Here is a 16,708-nt window from a genome sequence, read left to right on the forward strand (position 1 = left end):
CCCTGGGGATAGGGTTTTTTTTCAAGAATACTCCCCCAGTATCCCTGCTTGTCATAAAAGGCGACTAAAAGGGTTGGCGGAGGGTTAGTGCCCCTCCCCGGAAAACAACTAACTAAAAAAACAAACAATAAGCCTCGGCCAAGGGCTGACCAAACGATGACGACCAAGGACCGGACAAAGGACATGGTTATCGGAACATGGAATGTAAGGGGAGCGAATGATGAGGTGAAAGAGAGAGAGATTGTCCAGGTGCTGGAGGGTGCGAAAGTGGATGTATGTTGAATAACAAACAAAATGGAGAGGAGAAAGTGTCAGAGAATGGGAGTATGGATGGGGTATATGTGCAGGAGTAGGTGAGAATGAGAGGGCAAAGGAAGGAGTATGTACAGTTGTGAGTAAAAGATGGAAGAGGACCATAAGACAGGATGGATCAGTTGGGTCAAGGATTGTGTGGGTAAAGTTGGAAGTTGGAATACAAATGTGGGCGATTGTGTATGTGTGTATGCGCCAACGCAAGATCGTGCTAGAAGAGCGAGAGAAGAGTTCTGGACAAATGTAGAAGTGTGCATGGAAAAGTTTGGAAGAAATGAGAGAGTGTTTTTGATTGGTGATATGAATGGTAAAGTTGGGAATGTGAAGGTGGATGGAATAGTTGGTGAGTGGGGTGTGCCTGCTGAGATAGATGAGAATGGGGGTGCGTTAGTGGACATTTGTGCTGGAAGGGGGTTGGTGATAGCCAATACCCTCTTCAGGCATAAAATGATCCACAGGTATACATGGCGAGTGATGAGAAGGGTGGGTGGTGAACTGAATGAAAGGAAGGCAATGACTGATTATGTGTGTGTGGATGAAAGGATGCGAAGATGTGTAATGGATGCAAGAGTTTATAGAGGTTGGGGGAGTGGACTTTCTGACCAATACTTGGTGGTGGCCAGAATTAGAATTCAAGTAAGATGGAGGAATAGAAGAAGGGAAAGACGAGAAGAACGAGTAGTTGTAAGGAGAGTGGAAAGGTTACAAGAGGATGAGAAAAAGGCAAAGTATAAGAGAGAAGTGGAGGAACGATTGGGCAAATATGAATTGGAGCAGATGGGAGACGTGGAAGGTGTGTGTAGGATATTTACAGAAGAAATATGTGCAGCATGTGATGTGGTGTGTGTGGCAGGAAGAGAAGACGGAGGGGGGTGCAAGGAACAGCGTGGTGGACTGAAGAGGTGAAACAGGCTGTGGCACAAAAGAAGAAAGCATACAATGAATGGATGAGAAATAGGCGCGTGGAAGAAGTTGAGAGGCGGAAGAGAGAGTTACATGTAGAAAGAAAGAGAGAGGTGAAAAGATTAGTAAGAGAGAGTAAGAAGAGAGTGGATGAGGAATTTGGAAGGAATTTGAGTGTAAAGTGGAGGGACTGTAAGAAAATGTTCTGGAAAGAGGTGAAAAGAGTAAGACAGGGTGGAAGTGAAGTTAGCAGGGGAGTGAAAGATAAAAATGGTAGATTACTAGTGGAGAAGGGAGAAAAAGTGAGCAGATGGAGAGAACACTTTAAGGAATTGTTGAACATAGAGGATGGAAGTAATGCGAGTATAAGTGGCTGGGGAATGGCTGGGAGAAGGAGGGAGGTGAGAAGACAGGAAGAAATCAGTAGGATAGAAGTTGTGGAAGCAATGAAGAAAGTTAAATCGGGGAATGCCCCAGGAATTGATGGAGTGTGTGGTGAAATGCTGAAGCATGGGGGAGAGATAGTAATAGAATGGATGTGGAAGATGTGCAGATTGGCCTGGGAGGAAGGTAGAGTCCCGGAGGATTGGAAGTCAGGTATAATTATTCCCTTGTACAAAGGAAAAGGGGAAAAAGAAGTGTGTGGTAATCACAGGGGCATTTGTCTTCTTAGTATAACAGGAAAAGTATATGGTAAGATACTTATTGACAGAGTTAGAGAAAAAACAGAGAAATTAGTTGGAGAAGAACAGGGAGGCTTTAGGAGGGGAAGAGGTTGTGTAGATCAGATATTCATTCTTAGATCTTTAGTGGAAAAGTTTCTAGAGAAGGGAAAGAAGTTGTATGTGGCTTTCATGGATTTGGAGACAGCATATGACAGGGTGGATAGACAAGCATTGTGGAAAGTGTTAAGAATATATGGAGTAGATGGGAAGTTGTTGAATGCTGTGAAGAGTATGTACGATGGTGTGAAGGCTGCAGTGCGTGTGGATGGTGAACTAAGTGAATTTTTCTCTTTGAAAGTTGGGTTGAAACAGGGATGTGTCATGTCTCCATGGTTGTTCAATCTGTACATGGATGGGGTAATAAAAGAGGTACAAGGTAGGGTAGTGGATGTTGGAGTGGCCCTGGTGAGAGAGGATAGTGTTTGGAAACTCCCTGTCCTGTTGTTTGCAGATGATACTGTGTTGTTGAGTGAAGACGAAGGGGAGCTGCAAGGCTTGATGGATGAGTTTGGGAGAGTGTGTAAGAAATGGAATCTAAAGGTGAATGTAGGGAAGAGAAAAGTGATGGTCTTTGAGAGAGGTGAAGTCAGTGAATGTACAGCGAGGTTGGATGGTGAGGAATTGGAAAATGTGAGTACGTTTAAGTACTTGGGTAGTGTGATGAGTAAGGATGGAGGTTTGGAGGGTGAAGTGCTTGAAAGGGTACAGCAGGGAATAAAGGTTGCTGGTTCTTTGAAAGCAGTGATAAGAAACAGGGAAGTGAGCATGGAAGTGAAAAAGTTACTACATGACAGTATTGTGATACCAACTCTAATGTACGGAAGTGAAGCTTGGATGTTGTTGGAAGGACACAAGTCAAGAGTGAGAGCAGTGGAAATGAGTTATTTAAGAGGAGCCTGTGGAGTCACATGGAGAGACAGGCTGACGAATGAGGATATAAAGGAGCGTTGTGGTGTTGATGTGGATGTGATAGGAAGCGTTATGAGGAACACACCTCATCCTCGGTCTACCCCTCCCTCTCCCTCCCTCCACCTCACCTACATACACCCTCTTAGTCAGTCTTTCATTCTCCATTCTCTTCACATGTCCAAACCACCTCAGTGTATTTCTCCTAATCTTCTCAACCACATCCACATCTACCCCACAACGTTCCTTCACTTCTTCATTCGTCAACCTGTCCCTCCATGTCACTCCACATGCTCCTCTCAAGTAACTCATTTCCACTGCTCTCACTCTTGACTTGTTCCCCTCTTGCAAGGTCCACGCCTCGCTTCCATATGTCAGGGTAGGGATCACAATACTATCATGCAGTGACTTCTTAACTTCCATACTCACTTCCCTATTTCTCATCACTGATTTCTGTGTACCAACAACCTTCCTTCCCTTCTGTACCCTTTCATGCACTTCATCCCCCAAAGTTCCATCCTTATTCATCACACTACCCAAGTACTTGAATGCACTCACATTCTCCATATCCTCACCATCCAACCTCACTGCACACTCTGTGACATCATTCCTCTCAAACACCATAACTTTACTCTTGTTTACATTAACTTTCAGATTCCTCTTCCTACACACTGTCCCAAATTCATTCACCAAACCTTGCAACTCCCATTCATCTTCACTCAACAATACTGTATCATCAGCAAACAGCAACACCGGAATCTTCCAAATCTCACCCTCATTCATTAGAGCCACCCCAACATCCACTGCCCTACCTTGCACCTCCTTTACAACTCTATCCATGTATATATTAAACAGCCATGGAGACATCACACAACCCTGTTTCAGTCCCACATTACCCTTTCCCAGTTCCACATTTTCCACACTGATATTCTTCACTGCTGTCATCACTCCTCCTCCCATTTTTTCTTTTCTGTCTCTTCTCCACAATTTGTATTTGCCATCTCCCATAGAGATGTCAATATCCTCTCTTAACTTGGTGTCTATAAAGCACATGATATCTAGTTCGTGAATCCTCAAGTAATCATTGATTTCTAACCTTGCCGATAATAAACCGTCAACATTAGTATATGCCACTTTCCAACTTTTTTCACTGTTCTGTATTTCCTCTTCTCTCCCTCTCTTCATTGGTACCACTTCTTCAATTTCTGATCCATAACTCTCCAATAAAACACTGTCTTCTCTTTCTCCGTTCTCTGTTCGTTTTTTGCCTTCGCTTCCTTTAATAGCTCCATTATCTTAGTTCTTTCTTCCTCATTTGTGTCTCTCCTTATCCAAACATTCTTCAGCTCTTCCTTTTCTGATAATTTCCATGTTCTGTTTATAATTTCATTTACTATTGCCTGAGACTTAAAGTTTACTTTAGCCCCTCCCTCCTCGTACTTTTGTAGCCTAAACACTTCTTCAATCTCTTCTTGAGCTTCATTGTTACCCTCCACAACTACTGATACTATCTCTTTTGCCTTATTCAGTTCTTCTCTTTCCCTTTCTAACCTTACTGTCATCCGTTTTTCGTTTAGCCCTGAAATTATCACGCATTTTTTCTCATCTGCTACATCCCTGACTAAAGATTCTCTACTTCTTAGTACCCTAACCACTTCCTTTTCCACCTTTTCCCTGCTTTTGTTGTTCTATAATCTCCTTCAAATTTATATTTCCTTCCTCCTGTTTTTGGGTGTCTGCCCTTTCCTCTCCTCCATCCTTCTTTCCTTCCATCCTCTTCTGTCTTCCTTTACTTCATTCTTTCCTTGTCCCTCTGCCTACGGGTAACTTTACACTCCCTCTTCTGTCTTTCTTTCCTTCATTCCTTCCTCTTCCTTCTGCCTGTGAGTGACTCTACACTGAGTGACAAGCCAAATGGTTTCCTGTACACCAGGAAACCATTTACTACGCTGCGTGGTAACCATATAACCAAATATTGGTGCCTGGTGGTTTAGTGGGTAATTATTGCGCTCCAATCAGATTGAGCCGGTGAAGGTTTATATCCAAGGGGTGGTTGGGGTTGACTGCTCATGTAATGCCACTCAGAGATGAGTGAGGCTGGTCACTCTTATCTTAAATGTCGGGACCAACTGCTTAGCCCCGGGCTCCTACGCTCCTCATGGGGCAATGTAGGATTGGATGATGGATGGATGGATGGATATATATATATATATACACACACACACACACACACACCCATCCCCCTGCTATCATGCCTTCTGCTATCGCCATTTACTGCTATCACGCACAGCCCAAAAGCTGCCATCCTCATGCTATCATGCACCTGAACGCGTTATCGCGCACACAAAATCTGCGTGCGTCGGTGGATTTGAATCGTCCGGGTCGTGCGGCACGCTGCAGCTGATTAGTGCTATGTCATCGACCATCCTTGCTCTGTGATTGGCCCATTTTCCCGCCAGTTCAGTCAAGTACACCCCCCCACATGGATAGCAATGTGAAAGTGGTGTGCTGTGGACCATAAACTTTTTTGTGAGAACAATGGCTGACAAACCCCCCAAGAAACCCCTGACCCATGGTCAGCGTAAGGCATTGGGACTTTCAAGAGAGGTGAAGAAGAGAAGGAATCTTACATATGGACAAAAACCAGAGATTTGCAAATTGACTGATGGTGGTGAGACAAAAAGATGCAGTGCAAAGAAATCTGAAGTGCATGAGTCGACAGTGAGAGGCATTTATTAGAACAAGGAACACATCGAGAAACACTGGAGCACTGCCTCCTCTATAGCCACCTCTGATGCTAAGAGAAGTGCTAACCAACTGCTCTGAAGACAGAACAGCTATTAACCCGATATTTGGAGAGACAGGCAAAACAAAACTTGGCTGTTGACACGAAAGAAATCACGGAGACAGTGAAGGAATTTACCAGGGAGTTGCTGCCAAGGTTGGTGTTGAAAATCCAGAAGTGTTTTTAGCTTTTAAAAGGTGGGTAGACAGATTTATGGCCAGACACAAAGTGAAATGCGTGAAGATATCAGGGGAGGCTGCTAGTGGTGATAAATCAGCCACCCGTGTGTACCCAGAAATGCTTGAAAAGATTATAGAATCAGGCCAATATACTCCAGATCAGATATTTAAAATGGATGAAACAAATTTCTACTGGAAAATTATGCCTCGATGCACATTTATCAGAGCCAAGTCTCCTAAAATCCCGGGAGGAAGGCTATTAAGGAACGGTTCACCGTACTTTTTGCCATGAATGCATCAGGAACATGCAGATTAAAGCCCACAGTTGTCCACCGAGCAAAGAATCCTAGGCCCTATGCAGGTTATAATATGAAGAAACTGAATGTGCACTGGCTGACCTCTAAGAAAGGTTATATGTTTGCTACGTTATCCTTTGACTGGGTTAAGGATTGTTTTATGGAGGACGTGGAAACTTTTTGTAAGGAGAACAACACCTGCTTTCACATTCTCATTCTCTTGGATAATGCCCCAGGCCGTTCATCCCTCTTTAGATCTGAAAATCCTAATGTGAAAGTGGAGTTCTTGCTGCCCAACACAACCTCACTCACTCAGCCCCTCGACCAGAAGGTATTTCTGTGGTTTAGACAGTGTATTCTCGTCGCCAGTTCAGGATGATGCATCAAGCCACTGAGGTCACCACTCTCATACAACATTCGGTGGACAGTGAGGATGAAGGTGATGAAGAACCGGCAAAAGCAGACACAGAATCTGAGCAACGAGTCTTGAAATATTGGAAGAACTTTAATATCAAACAAGCGGTTGATCTGATGGTGGATTGCTGGAATAACATCACCCCAGCAACAATCCATCATGTATGTCGCCACATTTTAGAGGGACTACATGAGGACAGATTGGTGCGGGTACCTGGTGAGCCACAGTCAGCTGATGCCGAGATAGAGGCAGCGGCAGAGAAGGCAAGGGGAATTGTTGGCCGTGGTTTTGAGGACACAAAGGGAGATGAAATAAGAGAAATGTTACGACCAGCACCAGTTTCTGCACAAGATATTCTGTAAGAGGATGCTGAGGAAGCTGAGGATAGCCCAGGAGAAGAGAAGGAGGGTGAAAAAGTTAAGGATCGACTGAGCATAAATGCCATCAAGTGTCTCATTGAGTTTGGTGGCCGCATACGTCACATTTTCGAGCACGATACCACAATTAACAGTGAAACTTGCATATCCTACATCAATATGGCTCTAGCAGGTTATGATGATCAGTACCATGCATATATTAATGCCTTACATCAGCGACAGATCATGGAATATTTTCAACAACACCCTCAGCCACAGCCAAACACTGAACCTCAAACACAGCCAGACCCTGAACATCACCCTCAGCCAGACCAAGATCCTCAGCCTGGTCCTTCAATACAACCAGAGCCACAGCCAGGGACCTCTTCACAATTTGAGGGCTTTGTCTGCAATGCCTTCTTGAATTATCTGGACCAGCGGAGGCAGAATGTTCTGCTAAGCAAGGGGCAAGCAGGTTAGGTGTCTGGTGGCCATTAACCCACCAGCAAGCCTCGGAACCCTTCAAACCACCCAAGCCTCCATTCATCCTCATAAAGGTAACTGTGATGGCCTTTTATGTTGTCTATTTATTGTTTATAATGTTGTGGATGTTATGTGTTTTTATGTTGGAGCAGTGTTTGGTAAGAAAATTTATGCAAAGAGAGGTATAATAGGCAAACAATGTAGATAGATCGGCCACCCAATAACCAATTAGAATTATTACCAGTGATTTTTCAATTCAGCTATCAGGCATATCTGCTATCACGAGCAGCTGCGTAACCAATTAGGTGCGACAGCAGGGCGATGGGTGTGTGTGTGTGTATTTTACCTATTTGTATTTACCTATTTGTAGTATACAGGAATTGAGCAATGCTCGTGTTGTCCTGTCTCCATATCCGCATTTTTCAAGTCTACCTTTACACACATGAATGTTTTTCTCATGCACCACCTCTTTGTCTAAGTCGTTCCAAATATTTAAGTATTTACCTAATATACCTAATTGTGATATACACGGAATGTACTATGCTCGTGGGTTTCCGTCGCTGTTTCTCAGTAAGTCAAATTTCGCTTTAAACTCTCTTTGTCCAGGCTATTCCATAAGTCTATACTTCTGTAAGGAAAGCTATATTTCTTGATATCCTTCAAGCAGCTTGACTTTTTCAATTTCATTCCGTGTCCTCTTGTTGCTCTCTTATCCCATACAAACAGATCTTCTTTGTCAATTTTATCTACTCCCACCATGATCCTGAACATTGCAATCATGTCTCCCCTCTTTCTCCTTTCCTCTAAGGAAGGCAAATCCAGTTTTTCCAGCCTCTCTCTGTATGACAGGTCTGTCAGACGGGGGACCATCTTGGTTTCTGTTCCTTGTATTCTCTCAATCTTGTTTATATCTTTCTTTTTGTGTGGGGACCACACTACCACTGCATATTCTAACCTAGGGTGGATCATGGCCACTATCAATTTTTTCATCATCTCCTCATCCGTATAATGAAATGCTACTCTTATGTTAATCAAGAGTTTAAAATCTCTCCAACTATCTTGTTAATGTGCTTTTCTGGTGACAAACTATCTTGGACCAGCACTCCCAAATCTTTCTCTTCTCTCCTTTTTGTGATTAATTCATTACCCAACAAATAATTCAGTGATGGCCTCCTGGTACTTTTACCCATTTCCAATATTTTACATTTCTTTACATTAAATTTCATTTCCCACGTCCGGCTCCAATTGTGTATCCTATCCAAATCCTCCTGCAGTATTTTACAATCCTCCTCAACCTCTACCTTCCTCAAGATCTTTACATCATCAGCAAACACTCTTGCATAACTGTTCACTCCATCTACCATATCATTTACGTAAATCAGGAACATTACTGGCGCCAACACTGAGCCTTGAGGGACTCCACTTGTTACTTCCCTCCATCCAGGCATCCTATCCTTTCTTACTGTCCTCATTGGTCTGTCTCTCAAAAAGTCTCTCATCCATTCCAGAAGTTTCCCCTTCAGTCCTCCTATATATTCTAGTTTCCACATTAGTCTCTTATGAGGTACCTTGTCAAAGACCTTCTCTAAGTCTAAGTACATACAATCCACACAACCATCTCTCTCCTGTACCACATCAATCACTCTTGAGTAAAAGCTCAACAAGTTAGAAACACATGACCTTACACTTCTGAATCCAAACTGACATTCAGCCAAAATATTCATCTCTTCCAGATATTTTATCCATTTGTCTTTCAGGATTCTCTCACACAATTTTGCGACCACGCTGGTTAGAGACACTGGTCTATAATTCAGGGGTTCTTCCCTGTTTCCTCCCTTGTAAATTGGTACCACATTTGCCCTCTTCCATTCTTGTGGCACTTTCCCCTCTTCCAGTGAGCATACGATTAAACTGTGAATTTTATCCGCCAGTTGTTCTCTGCATTCCTTCAGTACCCAATTAGAAATTCCATCAGGTCCTGGGGCTTTCCTTTCATCTTGAGTTTCCGGTAATTTATACACTTCCTGTACCTCCACTTTTATATCTTTTATCATCGGAACATTTCTAATCACTCCCTCCCCTTTCACAAACTCCTTTTCTTTAGTGAAAACTGACTGGAAACGTTTGTTCATTATTTCTGCTTGCATTGCCGCATCCTTAAAGACCTCTCCTTCTACTTTCAGTTTGGGGATTCCTTCCTTTTGTTTCAGTTTGCCATTAACAAATCTATAAAACAGTTTGGGTTCATCCTTGCATTTGTCTATTATACCTTTTTCAAAATTCCTTTCTTCTTCTCTATGTATTCTTGTGTATTCATTTCTTGTTCTTTTATATTCTTCCTTTGTTCTGTTGTTACCTCTCTTTCTCCAATTGTTCCACGCCTTATCTCTCTCTTTTTTTGCTATCATACACCTTCTATTAAACCACTCCTTTTTTCATGTTTTCTTTCCCTCTTATTCTTGGTACAAATTTTTCCACTCCCAAATTATAGAGGTCTAGAAAGATATCCCACTTCCTCTGTATCTCTCTTGTTTCTCTGAATTTTCTCCAATCCGCATTTTCAAAAAAGTTTCTCATCCTGTAAAATTTGCTTTCCCAAAGTTGTATCTTCCCTGTCTATGAAGCTTGTCTCTTGGCTCCACGTTCCCTATTAACATCTGGAACTCAATGACCACATGATCACTTTTTCCTAAAGGACAGAGATATTTCAATGATTCTGTTACATCGGGTTCTTTGGTGAACAGTAAATCTAACCTTGCTGGTGTGTCCTCACCTCGAAACTGTGTCTCTTCTTTGACCCATTGCGTCATCACATTATTCATTATTATATTTAATAACATAGTGCCCCATGAATCCTCGCCGCCTCCCGAGTACCATTCATCCCTGTTCACCTCTTTACAGTTAAAGTCACCCACCAAAATTATATTATTGCTTTTCTCAATTATTTTTTGCAAATAGCTAGCCATATCTGACAACATCTCATGGTATTCATCATCCTTCCATGCTCTCGTCTTTGGGGGAACATACTGTACACTACCGCCATATCTCTCTTACCATTCTCTCCAGTTTCTAATTTCATATATATCACTTCAGCCCTGCCTTCTCCCATTTCCACAGTATCCACATTTATGTTGTTCTTCACTGCTATCATCACTCCTCCTCCCTTTTTTTCTTTTCTGTCTTTTCTCCACAGTTTGTATTTACCATCTCCCAAATGAACATCAATATCTTCTCTTAATTTGGTCTCTACAAAGCACATGACATCAGGTTCATGTTCTCTCAAGAAATCGTTAATTTCGATCCTTGTCGATATGAAACCATCAACATTAGTATATATCACCTTCAAATTATTTTTGACATTTTTAATACCCTCTTCTCTCCTATTCTCTGTCCGTACCACTTCCTCAACTTCTGATCTTTCACAGCCATCCCCCTTAGTTTCCTTCACTTCTATTTCCTTAAATACCACTTCCTTACTTTCATATCCAATACTCTCCAAAAAAAAGTATTACATTCTTCCTCTGTCCTCTTATCATTTTTCTCCTTTACTTCTTCCTTTAATGATTTTAAAACTTCTCTTTCTTCTTCATTCAGATCTTTTCTTATTATAATATTTTCCATCCCCGCCTCTTTGCTTAATTTCCAGGTCACTTTAAGTATCTCATTTATTACACTTTCTGATGTAAACTTGACTCTCATTGGTCTTGTTTCCCCTTTCTTATAAGGCCCTATCCTCCTTACTTCCTCAATTTCTTTTACCCACTTGTCTCCTTCGGGGTCAATCTTGCCTAATATTCCTCTCACCAGGTTCGTGTCTCTCTCGAGTCTTACGAACCTAACCTTTTCTTCCTCTTCCCTGTTTCCATATACTACCACACATCTGTTCCTTTCTACAGTTTCTCTCACTATTTTCTCTTTCTTCTTCGGTATTTTCACTACATTTCTTCCATTTTTTTCTTGTTCATTTCCCTTTCTTCCTGGATGATCTCTCTTAAGCTGACCACTTCTTTCTGTTCTTCTTCTACGTGTGCCCACTTTGCCTTATGTTCTTCTACTACACTACTCACCTTCTCCGTTTTATTAGTACTCTCTTCTAGTTTCCTCCTCAATTCAACATTTTCACGCTTCAAATTTCTAATCTCTTCATTCGCTATCTCATTGGACTGGATCAGATTCTGTATGGTAGTATCCGTATTTTCAGACACATCCTTTATCACTAGATTCTCTACTTTCTTTTCAAGTTCACTAATCCTCATAATTAATGTTTTAACCAGGTCCATGACATTGGTATTTGTATCAAATCCTTGAAATTCGAGTCCCTCATTGTTTACATTTTCGGCCATGTTTGATGTTGGTTAAGTACCGAAACAGCTGTTACCGAAAGAAACTACAAACATTCATGTATACTCTAGCCAATAAATCTTTACATTTTTGGTAGTCTATTAACTTTCATTATTTTAAATTTAAAACAAGACCTTAGGAGACAGGACAGACAAAATTCCTGAAACTACTTAAGGTTAGCAGCGATGGCTGGGACGTCTGCTCTCTCCGGCTGTGTGTGTGTGTGTGTGTGTGTGTGTGTGTATTTATATATATATATATATATATATATATATATACACACACACACACACACACACACACACACATACACACACACACACACACACACACCCTTCCGGGAGGGTAAAAAGCTGACGATCACCACCATCAAGTGATCCTGACCGACCCGGTGAATTACACGAACAGCCGGAGAGAGAGGACGTCCCAGGCACCGCTCCTAACCTTGAGTAGTTTCAGGAATTTTGTCTGTCCTGTCTCCTAGGGTCATTCTTTAAATTTAAAATAATGAAAGTTGGTAGACTACCAAAAATGTAAAGATTTGTTGGCAATAGTATACATGAATGTTTGTGGCTTATTCGGTAACAGCTGTTTGGGTACTTTACCGGTACGTTAAACATGGCCGAAAATGTAAACAATGAGGGAATGGAATTTCAAGGATTTGATGCTAATACTAATGTCATGGACCTGGTGAAAACATTAATTATGAGGATTAGTGAACTCGAAAAAAAAGTAGAGAATCTAGTGATAAAGGATGTGTCAGGAAATACGGAAACCACCATACAGAGTCTAATCAAGTCCAACGAAACAGCCAATGAAGAGATTAAGAATTTGAAGAGGGAAAATGTTGAACTGAGGAGGAAACTTGAAGAGAGTACTAATAAAATGGAGAAGGTGAGTAATGTATTAGAAGAACACAAGGCAAAGTGGGCACACGTAGAAGAAGAACAGAAAGAAGTGGTCAGCTTAAGAGAGATCATCCAGGAAGAAAGGGAAATGAACAAGAAAGAAATGGAAGAAAATGTAGTGAAAATACTGAAGAAAAAAGAGAAAATAGTGAAAGAAACTGTAGAAAGGGACAGATGTGTGGTAGTATTTGGAAACAGGGAAGAGGAAGAAAAGGTTAGGTTCGCAAGACTCGAGAGAGACACGAACATGGTGAGAGGAATATTAGGCAAGATTGACCCCGAAGGAGACAAGTGGGTAAAAGAAATTGAGGAAGTAAGGAGGATAGGGCCTTATAAGAAAGGGGAAACAAGACCAATGAGAGTCAAGTTTACATCAGAAAGTGTAATAAATGAGATACTTAAAGTGACCTGGAAATTAAGCAAAGAGGCGGGGATGGAAAATATTATAATAAGAAAAATCTGAATGAAGAAGAAAGAGAAGTTTTAAAATCATTAAAGGAAGAAGTAAAGGAAAAAAATGATAAGAGGACAGAGGATGAACGTAATACTTTTTTTTCGAGAGTATTGGATATGAAAGTAAGGAAATGGTATTTAAGGAAATAGAAGTGAAGGAAACTAGGGGGGAATGGTTGTGAAAGATCAGAAGTTGAGGAACTGGTATGGACAGAGAGTAGGAGAGAAGAGGGTATTAATAATGTCAAAAATAATTTGAAAGTGATATATACTAATGTTGATGGTTTCATATCGACAAGGATCGAAATTAATGATTTCTTGAGAGAACATGAACCTGATGTCATGTGCTTTGTAGAGACCAAATTAAGAGAAGATATTGATGTTCATTTGGGAGATGGTAAATACAAACTGTGGAGAAAAGACAGAAAAGAAAAAAAGGGAGGAGTGATGATAGAAGTGAAGAACAACATAAATGTAGATACTGTGGAAATGGGAGAAGGCAGGGCTGAAGTGATATATATGAAATTAGAAACTGGAGAGAATGTTAAGAGAGATATGGCGGTAGTGTATGTTCCCCTAAAGACGAGAGCATGGAAGGATGACGAATACCATGAGATGTTGTCAGATATGGCTAGCTACTTGCAAAAAATAATTGAGAAAAGCAATAATATAATTTTGGTGGGTGACTTTAATTGTAAAGAGGTGAACTGGGAGGAATGGTACTCGGGAGGTGGCAAGGATTCGTGGGGTACTATGTTATTAAATATAATAATGAATAATGTGATGACGCAGTGGGTTAAAGAAGAGACACGGTTTCGAGGTGAGGACACACCAGCAAGGTTAGATTTACTGTTCACCAAAGAACCCGATGTAACAGAATCATTGGAATATCTCTGTCCTTTGGGAAAAAGTGATCACGTGGTCATTGAGTTCCAGATGTTAATAGGAAACGTCGAGCCAAGAGACGAGCTTCATAGACAGGGAAGATACAACTTTGGGAAAGCAAATTTTACAGGATTGAGAAACTTTTTTGAAAATGCGGATTGGAGAAAATTCAGAGAAACAAGAGAGATACAGAGGAAGTGGGATATCTTTCTAGACCTCTATAATTTGGGAGTGGAAAAATTTGTACCAAGAGTAAGAGGGAAAGAAAACAGGAAAAAGGAGTGGTTTAATAGAAGGTGTATGATAGCCAAAAAAGAGAGAGATAAGCGTGGAACAATTGGAAAAAGAGAGGTAACGACAGAACAAAAGAAGAATATAAAAGAACAAGAAACGAATACACAAGAATACGTAGGGAAGAAGAAAGGAATTTTGAAAAAGGTATAATTGACAAATGCAAGGATGAACCCAAACTGTTTTATAGATTTGTTAATGGCAAACTGAAACAAAAGGAAGGAATCACCAAGCTGAAAGTAGATGGAGAGGTCTTTAAGGATGCGGCAATGCAAGCAGAAATAATGAACAAACGTTTCCAGTCAGTTTTCACTAAAGAAAAGGAGCTTGTGGAAGGGGAGGGAGTGATTAGAAATGTTCCGGTGATGAAAGATATAAAAGTGGAGGTGCAGGAAGTGTATAAATTACTGGAAACTCAAGATGTAAGGAAAGCCCCAGGACCTGATGGAATTTCTAATTGGGTACTGAAGGAATGCAGAGAACAACTGGCGGATAAAATTCACAGTTTAATCGTATGCTCACTGGAAGAGGGGAAAGTGCCAAAAGAATGGAAGAGGGCAAATGTGGTACCAATTTACAAGGGAGGAAACAGGGAAGAACCCCTGAATTATAGACCAGTGTCTCTAACCAGCATGGTCGCAAAATTGTGTGAGAGAATCCTGAAAGACAGATGGATAAAATATCTGGAAGAGATGAATATTTTGGCTGAATGTCAGTTTGGATTCAGAAGTGGAAGGTCATGCGTTTCAAACTTGTTGAGCTTTTACTCAAGAGCGATTGATGTGGTACAGGAGAGAGATGGTTGGGTGGATTGTGTGTACTTAGACTTAGAGAAGGCCTTTGACAAGGTACCTCATAAGAGACTAATGTGGAAACTAGAATATATAGGAGGACTAAAGGGGAAACTTCTGGAATGGATGAGAGACTTTTTGAGAGACAGACAAATGAGGACAGTAATAAAGGAAAAGATGTCTGGATGGAGGGAAGTAACAAGTGGAGTCCCTCAAGGCTCAGTGTTGGCGCCAGTAATGTTCCTGATTTACGTAAATGATATGGTAGATGGAGTGAAGTTATGCGAGTCTGTTTGCTGATGATGTAAAGATCTTGAGGAAGATAGAGGTTGAGGAGGATTGTAAAATACTGCAAGAGGATTTGGATAGGATACACAATTGGAGCCGGACGTGGGAAATGAAATTTAATGTAAAGAAATGTAAAATATTGGAAATGGGTAAAAGTACCAGGAGACCATCACTGAATTATTTTTTGGGTAATGAATTAATCACAAAAAGGAGAGAAGAGAAAGATTTGGGAGTGCTGGTCAAAGATAGTTTGTCACCAGAAAAGCACATTAACAAGATAGTTGGAGAGACTTATAAGCTCTTGACTAACATAAGAGTAGCATTTCATTATATGGATGAGGAAATGATGAAAAAATTGATAGTGGCCATGATCCGCCCCAGGTTAGAATATGCAGCGGTAGTGTGGTCCCCACACAAAAAGAAAGATATAAACAAGATTGAGAGAATACAAAGAACAGCAACCAAGATGGTCCCCAGTCTGACAGACCTGTCATACAGAGAGAGGCTGGAAAAACTGGATTTGCCTTCGTTAGAGGAAAGGAGAAAGAGGGGAGACATGATTGCGGTGTTCAGGACCATGGTGGGAGTAGATAAAATTGACAAAGAAGATCTGTTTGTATGGGATAAGAGAGCAACAAGAGGACATGGAATGAAATTGAAAAAGTCAAGCTGCTTGAAGGATATCAAGAAATATAGCTTTCCTTACAGAAGTATAGACTTATGGAATAGCCTGGACAAAGAGATCGTCCAGTCTAAAAACTTAAACGAGTTTAAAGTTAAATTCGACTTATTGAGAAACAGCGACGGAAACCCACGAGCATAGTACATTCCGTGTATATCACAATTAGGTATATTCTTAAATATTTGGAATGACTTAGACAAAGAGGTGGTGCATGAGAAAAACATTCATGTGTGTAAAGGTAGACTTGATAAATGTGGATATGGAGACAGGACAACACGAGCATTGCTCAATTCCTGTATACTACAAACAGGTAAATACACACACAAAATCATATAGTTACAGAAATAGGCCAATGTTCCTATGTACTATAACAAATATTGTACAGTAATATCTAGATGGGCTAAGATTCCATAAACTAGGATTTGTTTTTTAAGTTGCCCATATACAGTAGCTGTAGCTCTCAGTTAACTGGATAATTAATTAAATGTTCCTATGTACTATAATAAAATGCAACTTGTATAAACAGTACAGAAATATCTAGATGGGCTAATATTCCATAAACTAGGATTTTTTTTTTTTTTTTTTTTTTTTAAGTTGCCCATACAGCTCTCAGTTAAGTGGATAATTAATCAAAAATTTATCCATAATAAATTATTTGATTCACTTTAATTCTACTTTGAAAGCTAATTTTTTTTTTTTTCTGTTTCAA

General features: G+C 40.7%; 1 protein-coding gene across 2 annotated transcripts in view; it reads right to left on the reverse strand.

The window, feature by feature from the left end:
• LOC145396518 (inter-alpha-trypsin inhibitor heavy chain H3-like) overlaps nt 1-16,708 on the reverse strand; it is a 526,567-nt gene that overhangs the window by 79,898 nt on the left and 429,961 nt on the right. The window lies entirely within an intron of this gene.

Source organism: Coenobita brevimanus, chromosome 38 (assembly GCF_032717465.1).
Source record: "Coenobita brevimanus isolate Jiangsu-jjx chromosome 38, ASM3271746v2, whole genome shotgun sequence".
Lineage (NCBI taxonomy): Eukaryota > Metazoa > Arthropoda > Malacostraca > Decapoda > Coenobitidae > Coenobita > Coenobita brevimanus.